The following is a 12780-nucleotide window of genomic DNA, read 5'->3' on the forward strand; positions in this document are numbered from 1 at the left end:
CCTCGGTTATTGGTGTTAGGAGAGAAAGAAAAGATAAACGGTTCTCCAGCTAACTTCCAGCCACAACACACACGCAGGGTAAAATGACTCAGCACGGCAATACCATCCCCAGAAACTTTCGTTTGCAAAGTCAGTCCTTCCTTATACTCTTTCCACGGGAAACTAAAATTCCAGCCGGAAGCAAACACCCCTAATGTCCTATCATCAGAAGACAAACGTTTGTTTGGTTTAGAACGTAGACACCAGGAGAAAACTGGTGAAGAAGTCTGACAACTGTCCCATAGCCAGGAAAGCAAAATGGCTTCTCCAAGCATTACTGTCTGGTTTTCCCACAGTAAAAAATAAGTAAATAAGTAAGTAAGTAAGTAAATAAATAAATAAATAAATAAATAAATGTTTTAAATGAAAACAACACAGACCAAAAAATCAATGTGTTAGTATGGTTAAAAATATTCCTTGTTTTTGAAAGGCATGAGAAGTACTGTGAAGTATTTTGTACGACATGACCCTCTTTACATGGTGGTGAGGGCTTGGGCTTTCCCACATTTAACTGGGTATAAACTATTTTGATATTTGTCAGTCTGGTGCATGACAACTACCTCCTTGTTCTTAGCTGCATTTCTTTGATTATTGTTTAAGGGTTAGCATCTTATTATTTCTTTGTTGGTCAATTCTGTGAATTGTTTTTCCTTGTCTTCTCAGGTTTACTAGAAAGTATAAATTGTTTGCTCCTGTTCTTTTCCATTTTTGAACCTAAGACTATTAGTACATGTTTTTACTAATTTGTAGGCCTTTTCAATATTTTTTTATTGTAACGTCTGTAAAATGCATCGCAAAAACTTTTCCACTGGTTTTAAATTTTCTTTCTGGTATTTGCCAGTTTGGCTTAGGGGCCTATTTGCTGTTTGAGCATTTAAGTTATTAGATTCTCAAATCTCTTAACCTTTTCTCTTAATTGTTTCTGAGTTTCATGTGATTATTTTTTAAGGGCACCTGGGTAGCTCGGTCGGTTAGGCGTCCAACTTCGGCTCAGGTCATGATGTCATGGCCTGTGAGTTTGAGCCCCATGTGGGGCTCTGTGCTGACAGCTCAGAGCCTGGATCCTGCTTCAGACTCTGTGTCTCCCTCTGTCTCTGCCCCTCCCTGGCTCGCACTCTGTCTGTCTCTCTCTCTCTGTCTCTCTGTCTCAAAAATAAATAAACGTTAAGAAAATAATGAAAAAGGCCTTTTTTATTCTAAAGCTATAAAAGTATTCTTTTGTTTTTACATTTAAGTCTTAAATCCATCTAGAGCATAGGAAGAGCGTATAATACTTTTAAAGGATAGTTATTCTGTACCCAATATATTAGCGAGTCTATTTTTTACTCACAGTTTTAAAGTAAAATTTTTATTGTATCCTGGAGATTCATAAATCTGTCCTTCTGTCTCTGGGCTCTTATCTTGTCTGTTGATTTCTATAGATTTTTGTGTGCCATTATCATATGATTTTACTCCTGTGTGTTCCTTTTATATTCATTTATTTACTCAGTTTTACGTATGTTTTAAGCACAGCATGAAGAATCGGGGATAGAGCATGGAGCAAGACAGATAAGGCCCTTACTTGGAACTTAGTGAAGAAAGATGATGATAACAAACAAAGATGAAATACAATCACAATTTGTACCAACTTCCAGAAACGAAATAAGGTGGAGTGTCAAAAGGCTGTCGATTTAGACAGGACGCTTTGGAAGAGGTCAGCTGATTAACAACCTAAATTCCAACTGCAGTCTTAATCCCCTTTGTCACATAATCAAACACATTGATAGGTTCCAGGGATGAGGGTAGGAACATATTTGGGGACTCATTATTCTGCGTCCTACAGGAGCTCACATGGCAGTGTTGTGTGATTGCACAGCAGCACCGGGATGAAAAGGCAGAAGATGGATGGGAAGATAGGGTCTTCTTTACCATGGATTTAAACAAAAACCAGCCATTGGAGTATTTCAAGAGGGACGTGCCATGATGCGATATGAGCTTTTACATTCTTTTTTTTTAAGTTTAGTTATTTATTTTGAGAGAGAGAAACCACAGGAGGGGAAGAGAGAGGGATAAAGGGAGAATCCCAAGCAGGCTCTGTGCTGTCAGCAGGGAGCCCGATGTTGGCTTCCAATCCACCAGCCGTGAGATCATGACCTGAGCCAAAACCAAGAGTCAGATGCTTAACTGACTGAGCCACACGGGTGCCCCCGGCTATGAGCTTTTAAATGACTTTTTAAAATCAGTGTTTTATTGTTTATGCCAATCATTTCTTACTGGAGGTGAACTCTAGAACAAAAAAAGATAAAAATACTTCCAGAAAATACAGCAGCAATTTTGACTGAACCCACACTGAATATATACAAATACTTGGCAAATTCAATCGTTATAACATTGAGTCTTTCCATTGTACAAAATCTATCCTTTTGCTTATTCAACCTCCTTTTGTATTTTATTTTATCTTTTTTTTTTTTTTTTTACCTTCTGGCTGTATTTCATGTTAGCACTAACCTTATATAATATTTACAAACAATTTTCATATGCTATAATTGATCATTATTACTTAAGTGCTATTGATTTTTATATATTTTCTTTAAAAAATCTGACAACATTGTACAACCTTGCTGTTCTCATATTTTCCACCTCATGCTTTTTGGCTTTCCAGGTAGATAGTTTTTGTGTATCACTTCAATATTTATACATCTAACCTATTTTTGTTAACAAATTGCATTGACAAGGACTTACAGCACATTAGTTAACAATAGAAATGATAAGTGTGAGGTATTGGTTTGTAATGAATGCTTAATTTTATTAAATGCCTTATTTTAGCATTCTCCATTAATGTGCAATAAGTTACATCATTCTATTTCTCAATATTGAACCATTCTTATATTCTTTGAACAAATGAACAACTTTTTCTTGATAAAGTATTTTTCTACTTCTGTTGGAACTTATGAGCTAATAATTTTAGGATATTAATGACTCATCCATATGCATGTGATATTGATCTATTATATTTTTTTAGAGAGACAGAGAGAGAGCACACAAGTGCTTGCAAATGGGGGGAGAAGGGCAGAGGGAGAGAGAATCCCAGGCAGGCTCCACACTCAGCATGGAGCCCGACGTGGGGCTTGATCCTACAACCCTGGGATCGTGACCTGAGCTGAAATCAAGAGTTAGACACTCAACCAAGTCACGCAGACAACCCTATCTGTCATAGTTTTTTTGCCATCTTTGTTCCTTGGATATTAGAGTCATAGCAACTTTATAAAAAATATTTGATGGGTCATGTGTTTATCTGCTCTGGAATAACCACACACACACAAAATCGACGCTTTGCTAAAACCTACTGGTGAAGTCTTACGGCATCTGGTGCCCTTGTTTTTGACTCAGGCTTTCTAAATCTTTTGTTAGGTGAGGTTGGTCATTTATATTTTCCAAAAAAAAATGTGTATTTACAAACTTATCAATATAATGTTATACTTTACTCCCACACAGCATTTTATCCTTTTTGTCTCTATGGTTACTTTTCCTCCATTCATTTCTTTATTCTTGGGAACGTTTGCAAGAAAGTTCTAATTGTATTAGTATTTAAAGAAAAAAAGTTTGCTTTTATGTATTATACTTGTTCAAAATACTAATTTATTTTTTGTTCGTTGTTACTGTCATCCAACTTTCCTTGGGAGGAGGGCACGTGCAGGTGGGTAGATTTTTTAATACAGTGCAACTCATTTTCTATTGGAAAAGAAAGAAAAATAATGTCTGCATCCACCATGTATTCCATGGCTAAGACTGAATGCTTTAAAATGTCAGCAGTCACATTTTAAAAATTCCTTTGATTTTTTTTGATTCATTTGTCATAGTATTCTGCTCTTGATTTATGGATGTAATATGGTTTCAATTTCCACTGAGAATACTAACTAACATTCTTTCTATTTTCCTATGTTAACCTTGTTTCATTACAGAAAGGCAATTATTGTCTTTGTTTGAGTTTCTTTTCAGGATAGCGAATGTCCTCCAATGTCACATTATCTAACACCAGTGCCAATTCTTAGAATTGATGGTGTGGATCCATATTTTGCAGCTGACACGGATTCTTTCAAAAAGCTCTGAGCTGAGTCATGTACCTGTGTCAACAGGTGAATATGCTTACCTTAGCTCTGTAGGAAATCAATTTGCTTTCCTAGAGGCATGTTTTAGCAATACCAACACCTGGATTTTTTGGTCTGTGTTGTTTTCTTTGTTTTTATTTAAAACATTATTATTATACTATTATTATTACCATTATTAGTATCATTATATTTATTTTTTACTGTGGGAAAACCAGACAGTAATGCTTGGAGAAGCCATTTTGCTTTCCTGGCTATGGGACAGTTGTCAGACTTCTTCACCAGTTTTCTCCTGGTGTCTACGTTCTAAACCAAACAAACGTTTGTCTTCTGATGATAGGACATTAGGGGTGTTTGCTTCCGGCTGGAATTTTAGTTTCCCGTGGAAAGAGTATAAGGAAGGACTGACTTTGCAAACGAAAGTTTCTGGGGATGGTATTGCCGTGCTGAGTCATTTTACCCTGCGTGTGTGTTGTGGCTGGAAGTTAGCTGGAGAACCGTTTATCTTTTCTTTCTCTCCTAACACCAATAACCGAGGTCTGCTTTGGCAGAATTCCCACTTTTCTTAGCAGCCAGCCCAAGCCACATCCACGCCTGGTGGAAATGCTCTGGTCAGGTGCATTTGGGAATGGGATAATTTTTTTTAAATATAATTTATTGTCAGTTGGCTTACATACAAACACCCAGTGCTCATCCCAACAAGTGCTGCCTTCAATGCCCATCACCCATTTTCCCCTCTCCCCTCCCTGACCTACCCTCAGTTTTTTCTCTGTGTTTAAGAGTCTCTTGTGGTTTGTCCCCTCCCTCTCTGTGTGTAACTATTGCCCCTTTGCCTTCCCCCATGGACTTCTGTGAAGTTTCTCAAGATCCACGTATGAGTGAAAACATCTGATATCTGTCCTTTTCTGACTGACTTATTTCACTTAGCATAACACCCTCCAGTTCCACCCACGTTGCTGCAAATGGCATGATTTCATTCTTTCTCATTGCCGAGTAGTATTCCATTGCATATATAAACCACATCTTCTTTATCCATTTGTCAGTTGAGGGATATGTAGGCTCTTTCCATAATTTGGCTACTGTTGAAAGGGCTAAAACATTGCGGGTGCCCCTATGAATCAGCACTCCTGTATCCCTTGGGTAAACTCCTAGTAGTGCTATGGCTGGGTCATAGGGTAGTTCTGCTTTGAATTTTTGAGGAACGTCCACACTGTTTTCCAGAGCGGCGGCACCAGTTTGCGGAATGGGACCATTCTTGAAGTTACTCTGCAATCTTCCACATGTCATCCTTCCTTGTCATCTCTTCTATCGACCCTGAGCTTTGGGCTATTTTATTGAAAAAACATCTTACACTTAATCTTTAGGGTAAGTCTGCTTGCCTCAAGTTTAGTGATGAGTGATATCCACTTGGTAGCATCCAGAAATTCTTCACCTTCCTGGCCATGGATAGTACAGGTCCCTATGCAATGTCTTTATTTCATTCCATTTGCATGTTGACGTGCCATCTTTTGTTGGTGATTCAAAAGGAAATTTCTTTAGGAAGAAGAAATGTGTTTAGACCAACACATCGTCATGAAAGTGGAATGTGAAATCGGGTTCCTTTATCAATGAATCTGATCTTTCTGTATGTGCTCCTTCTCCCAACAATTTCTTTCTGAGCCATTGTGAACTGTCATATGTCACCAGTGCAGTTGGCCCATTTTCATGTAAGTTGTAGAATTAAGGTAAAGCAGGCCCAAGGTCTAGGGCCCCACAGTAATGGAGAGCAATTTGTTAGGCATCTCACTGAAATGGGTGGGATTCATGGTACTGTCCGTTCTGATGCTGTTTCCCCCCCCCTCCCCCCAGTCTCTGGCAGTGGAATTGCCTTTAAATGCATGCTGTATTTTCTACAGAGACACAGCTCTATTGTGGAAGGTTCAGGACCTCGAATCCAATTCCTCCAACAACTAATGTAGATCTCTTTTAGTGTTCGCGAAGTCTGTTTCATTTTTGTGGCTATCGGATAACATTTTGGCCTAGGTTTTGATGTTCAGGGAGGAAAAGTTCTGTTTGTCTGTATTTTGCAGATGTGGCAACTGGGGCTCATCCAATGTAGGCGATTCCCAAGATACGTGGTGAAAAATGCCAGAATCCAAACTATATGTTTTGCACATAGTTGTGCTTCTTCGGCATATATATAGCATCACTTTTCTAGTTATGAGTGAAAAAAGTTCAGTCAACAAGTATTGTATCAGGTATCTAATCTTGTAATGTGCCCACACGTCCAGACGAGATGTGCAAAAGTAACTATGTCTTGAATCTCAAGAGTTTACCAGGATCCGGTTGAAGAAAGGAGTGATGAAGATATAAAATGAGCTGTATCGTTGTGCTCTTGATAGAGATAATAATCATTATAAACAGCCAAAACAATAACAGAAGGATATTCGGCAAGCCTAGGGTTTTATAGTCAAGATGGTATCTTTATGATGTTAGAGGAGTTCCTTCAGGTTTGTCAACCTACATAGATAGATCTCTACTGGTTATAGCTTATAGGATTAGTTTATGAAAATTCTGAAGGAATGTGTAATATTTAGTTTAGAAACCATTAGGAAGAGTATTCTAGGCAAAGATATTAAGGGGGAAAACAGCTCCCAAAGAAATGTTTGTGAAATACACAACAGATTGCAGAAGCAAAAACTCACAGAGCCAGACGTGAGTAATAAAGAGATAATAGTGAACAAGGCTGGCTTGTCCAAGATTGGACTCTGCCTCTTGAAAGTGACAGAGAGGCAATAAAGAATTCCAAGTAGACAAATGACATGGTTGCATTAATCATAATTTTAATTAATCATAATTAATGATTAATCATAATTTTGAACATTCTTTCTAACTCAAATTCTATCACTCTATAACCCTATAGTTCTAAATTTCTTAGTAATGGAGAGGTTAAATTTGGCATTTGGTTTAAGTTAACTAGATTCTACAATAGTGTTAATAACAGTGTATTAAATAAAAAATGTTAATCATTTGATAATGTAAGATTAATTCCATACACATGATTTCATCAGACCACTCTGGAGTGCTGTTTTCACTTTGTGCAATACATTCCAGGAAAAAATGCTGTTAATCTGACAATATTTACAAAGTGTCCAGTGTTATAGGAATGATTTAGTAAACCATATCTGGGGAAGCAAGTACTTTCTTTCTTCAAATTTTAAACAGCTGTCCTATGAAAGAAAAAAACGACGTAAGGGATGTAACTTTAAAGCCTGTAGATTTAAGATATATTTGTTAGGTGTGAGCAACTTATAGGAAGCAAAATTCCAGTTTAGTCTACAAAAATAGAACATGACAAACCTTAAGATTTTCAGGGGGAGTAAATTACCTTCTGACATACAACCTCAAGCAGAGGTTAAAAACACTCTCTTCTTCAGGAAGTAATGATGCCTTCTAGATAAGACATAAAGAAGGAACTTGCCCTGTCACCATAAAAACAAAACAAAACAACCATGCGCTCTTGTCATAGAAAAATGGAGTCGACATATGAAAAAGTTGAGTTTAGACGCCTATATTTGCCTTTTGTATATATATATGAAAACCTCTTAAAATAATGGAAATACTCCATTTTTCCAAGCATGTGCCCTTTCATGGTAGTTTTGAAATAAATACAATAAATGCATTGCTGTCAAATTAATTCTCTTTTTATTTATTTTTTTAAGTGTTTATTTTATTTTTGAGAGAGAGAAAGAGAGTGAGTGGGAGTGCATGAGCAGGGGAGGGGCAGAGAGAAAGGGGATTCGAAGCAGACTTTACACTGACAGCAGAAGGCCTGATGTGGGGCTCGAACTCATGGATCCATGAGATCATGACCTGAGCGGAAGTCAGACATTCCACTGACTGAGTCACCCAGGTGCTCCTAATTCTCTTTTTAAACATTTTGCTTGGTGCTTCAGATTCTGTGTCTCCCTCTGTCTCTGCCCCTCCCCCGTTCATGCTCTGTCTCTCTCTGTCTCAAAAATAAATAAATGTTAAAAAAATTTTTAAAAATCGGGGCGCCTGGGTGGCTTAGTCGGTTAAGCATCTGACCTCGGCTCGGGTCATAGTTTCACGGTCTGTGAGTTCGAGCCCCGCGTCGGGCTCTGTGCTGACAGCTCAGAGCCTGGAACCTGCTTCGGATTCTGTGTCTCCCTTTCTCTCTGCCCCTCCCCGTTCATGTTCTGTCTCTCTCTGTCTCAAAAATAAATAAACATTAAAAAAAATTAAATATTTTGCTTGGAAAACTGCATTGATGTGAATAGAAATAAAATCTACAAATGCTTTGTATTACTAGGAAATAAGGGGAAAGGACCAAGAAATCCAAAGTCAATATATTGCATGATTATCAATGGAGGACATGATACTGATGATAACAATTAAATAATTGGTATTACATACCTCCAAATTACTTTAACAATGATAATGAGAGATATCAATAAGTTTTAAAAATTCTACCAAAGTGAGCCTTTGAAACCTTATATTCCTTAATTATGCTTACTGATATTTTCTTTGCACTTAGAATTTTCACTCACTTCTCAGTTAATTTTTTGTCATGATTCTCTAATGAACCACCTTTTAAGGTGGAGAACAGTGTAACAGGAGAAGAATAATTTACAATTCAATTTCTTATACATAATGAGCTACAGTATCATAAATCATTTCCCAAGGCTAATGATACCAAGCTAAACTCTCTTAACCCTAGTTAGACATATTCACAAAATATTCCCATCCCTTTTACATTTCCTGAGTTGCACCAACTATGGATTTTATGCTCTAAGTTGAGAAAGGATTAATAAATACTGAGCACCCATATGGGTCCAAGATATGTCATATATTTTGATATGGTTTATCTATAAACCAAGAAAATGTATTCAGGTGCACTTTACTTATATTTATGTAATTCACTGGAAAAATTCTTTTATTTAAGTTTATTTATTTATTTTGAAAGAGAGAGAGAGAGCAGGTGAGGAGTGGTGGGGCTCATACTCACCAACCATGAGATTGAGACCTGAGCAGAAATCAAGAGTCAGGCACTTAACTAAGCCATCCAGGAACCCCTGAAAATTTCTTATACAGTCCTCACGGAAAAGATGAAGAAATGCGCTAAGAATGGAAATATTGTTGGGCAATTGTAATTACCTATCCAAAGGTAATGATTGATTTAATGTGAAGATAAATTCCTTATGGCTTCTTCTCAGTCATGGCTGTGTATTTTGAAAGATAGCTTTTTTTTTTTTTTTTTTTTTGGCAGGGGTGGGGGAGCGTAAGCTGGAGAGGGTCAGATAGAGAGCGATAGAGGATCTGAAGCAGGCTCTGTACTAACAGGCTGACAGCAGCAAGCCCGATGTGGGGCTCGAACTCACAAACTGCAAGATCATGACCTGAGCCGAGGTAGGGCATTCAATCGACTGAGCCACCCAGGCACCCCAAAGGTAGCTTTGATTTAAATATTGTTATGCTTATGGAATTCCAAGATGGTGGGAGGTACAAAGAATAGCCAATATAATAGATAGCAAGATGATCTAAATTTATTGAATAACATAAACTTGGAACAGATATAAATACCCATGCCTAGATTTTTGTCTGCATATGACAGGGGTACAGGAATTTTAATTATAAAAAGTGAATGTGCAAAAGTCTCAGTGGATTCAAGTCCCAAAGAGCTTGAAAACTGAATAGCTAAAGTACCCTTGAATTTTATTTAACTGAATCCAAAGTCTTCATTTGATTTTCTACAAGCTCATTATGAATCAACAGAGTGATAGAGCTGACCAAAATGTTAATGTCATCCTGAAATGCTTTGTAAAAATACTGTGCACAGAATACAGGAACTCAGAACCAGTGAAGCCCTCGTCTGCATTGTTCAGACGGTTTGAGATGCTTGTTCTACATGGGTGCCTCTCTTAGAGGAACATTGAGAAACTGGAATGCATCTAGAAGATAAAGATCTGCAAAGCACTACATATGTATTAAGAGACTGATGAACTGAGAACATTTATCTTGAAAAGGAAAACACTTGGCATGTCTATTTAAGTCCCCCGAGAACTAGAGTCAAGATGGAATTGGATATACAAGAGATTTATTGGAAAATGTCTAGGAAGAATAAAGACAGAGAGACCAGGAGTAGGTAGGAAGAGTCTTAAGACTATGATTCAGCCTTGACACCTGGGAAGGACAGAAGAAAGAATTATATAGAAAGAGCCTCAGTACAGCATGCAGTTCTAGAAAGGTCTTGGCCAGACCTATGGGAAGTCCCTAAGCCAAACTTGCCTCTTAACAAATCCTCTATAGGCAGAAGTGGCTTCATTCCAGTATGGCAGGTGTGTTCAGTCATTGGGTAGGAGCAGTCTGGAGAAAGCACGCCCTCTCATCAGTGACCCAGTGAATCCCAAGGTGCGGCCATTGGAGAGTGTCAACCAGATAAGGTCTTGCAGCAGGTCCTTCAAAGGCACACTTCCATGGCCGCTACACTTGGGAAGGCATAATAGCTATTTTTAGTTTTACCAAAAAGCTTTAAAACGAACAAAGGTCTAGGTTTCTTCTACATGACATCGAAGCACAAAAGTAGAACAAAGAGATAAATAGGACACTCAGATGTATATTACATATAGCATATAAAACATAATTTTTAATAATTAGAGCTCAGAAAGGGAATGAACAGTTTCATGAGATAATGAATCAGAAGTTAGACCAGAAGATCTGTTAAGCTCCTTCTCAATCCTGAAGTCTAATAAGATTTAGGAATAAAGACAGTAAGGATAGGAGAAACTCAATTAAGGAGTATGATTTGTTCAAACGAGCCTGGATTCAGAAGCATTGATTTTTTTCTTTTATAATAATGGCACATCTTTCATTTTGGTAGAAAACTGTAAGAAATATACTGAAAACCCACTGCTTCTTATCAGTGTGAACTGATTCTCTCCCTGCATGGGATTAGAACCAGAGAACTGTAAGCTGGGATGTAAATCATAACCCTTCTGATCCCTGATGTTCTGAAAAACATTAATAATATTTGTCTTCCCTTCAGTTATTTCCTAAAAAAAGCAGTCTACTTTCCTTGTCGATACAGTTTATGTCCCTGCAAAAGAGTTCTCTAGATTTCAGTCACGTGATAGCTTCTGCTTCCTTTGAGGGATAAAAAATTAAAAAGCTTTCGTGCTGTGTATTTTCTCAGCCTAATCGCAGAGTTAAGTAAGCTACCATAGAGTCCTGAACTTGAGAATTGAAAATCTGACAACCAGCCCAGAGCCGGTTTCCAAAAAGAAGCAGCTATCCTGGGCCCGTACAAAGGAGATGGTTGCCCCAGCAACAGTTTCTGATAAAAGAAAATATGGCCGACAGGTACACGTCCAGATTGCTCCAGAAAGAGGAAAATGGCTCGGCTGCTGCAGCACTCACGAGTAAGGAGTCCTTTAGCAAATCTCGGCTTTTAAAATCGAATCCCTTCATTTCCAATTGCAGGCATTTTCCGTGTAATCTAGATCAAGGTCATGATCAATGTATTTCAGAATTCGGCATTTTGTGGTGATTACTGAGAATGAATGTGCCTCCCAACGTAAACGCAGCCACCACACATGATTGCCAAGACGCATCAGCTAACTCAAAAGGCCACTTTCCAAACAGATTTGCTCAAAATAAGCATTGATTTGTTTTTTTTTATCCAGTCTTTAATTAAATTCTCTGAGTATGCCCCGGTTTCTTTCTTATTATTGCACAGAACTATGACTTTCATGTGAAACCTTCAAACTGCTCAGAGCTTTCATTATTTTAGTTTACATAATGATTTGCAATTTATGCTGTCGTATTTTTTTTTTATAAAAGACTAAACATTGCTCAGTGTCCTGTTCTTTTCGCTGAATACTTCCTGATAGAATATTTTGCAGAAATAACCTTAGAGATTTTTGTCAGAGGCCCTAAAATGGTTGTGGTCAGTAATACTGTTTCTTTGATTTGATTTTATGTTTTTTTTTTAAGTTCATTTATTTTGAGAGAGAGGGAAAAAAAAAAAAACACGAGTGGGGAGGGGCAGAGAAAGGGAGAGACAGAAATCCCAAGTAGGCTCAACACCACCAGTGCAGACCCGGCTGATGTGAGGCTGGATCTCACAAATCGTGAGATCATGACAGGAGCCGAGATCACGAGTCAGATGCTGCACCCACTGAGGCACCCAGGCACCCCTGATTCCTTGATTTTAAAGCATTTTTCCTGAAAAGCCTGCAAAGCTTGCTTACTGGAGAATCGGATTCCCTAAATGTACACTTCAGATTGATCTATGTATAGATTTACTATAATTTCTTAGTATAGACCTGGGTATTCACTCCTATAGCAATCAGAATCTCAGTAAGAAGGGCACACATAAGCCACTGCTCAGTGAACCGGTTTGTAATATATGTCCTTTCGCTCTGCACTCCCTCCCTTAAATAGCCAGTTTTATTTCCAAAGTTCTATGACATAAGGAAAGAGACCCGTATTCTTTTAGGACATCCAGGTCCCGGTGCTCATGTTTCTGTTAGCTTATGAAATGGCATTAGTAGGGCTCTTAGTCTCTTGACGTTTTGGAGACAGCACGATGCACTCCATGCAAATGACCTCTACAATCCCTGGTTGTGCTGTTCCAGGAAAGTAAGCTCACATTGTA

This window comes from Acinonyx jubatus, chromosome A1, assembly GCF_027475565.1.
Source record: "Acinonyx jubatus isolate Ajub_Pintada_27869175 chromosome A1, VMU_Ajub_asm_v1.0, whole genome shotgun sequence".
Classification (NCBI taxonomy): Eukaryota; Metazoa; Chordata; class Mammalia; order Carnivora; family Felidae; genus Acinonyx; species Acinonyx jubatus.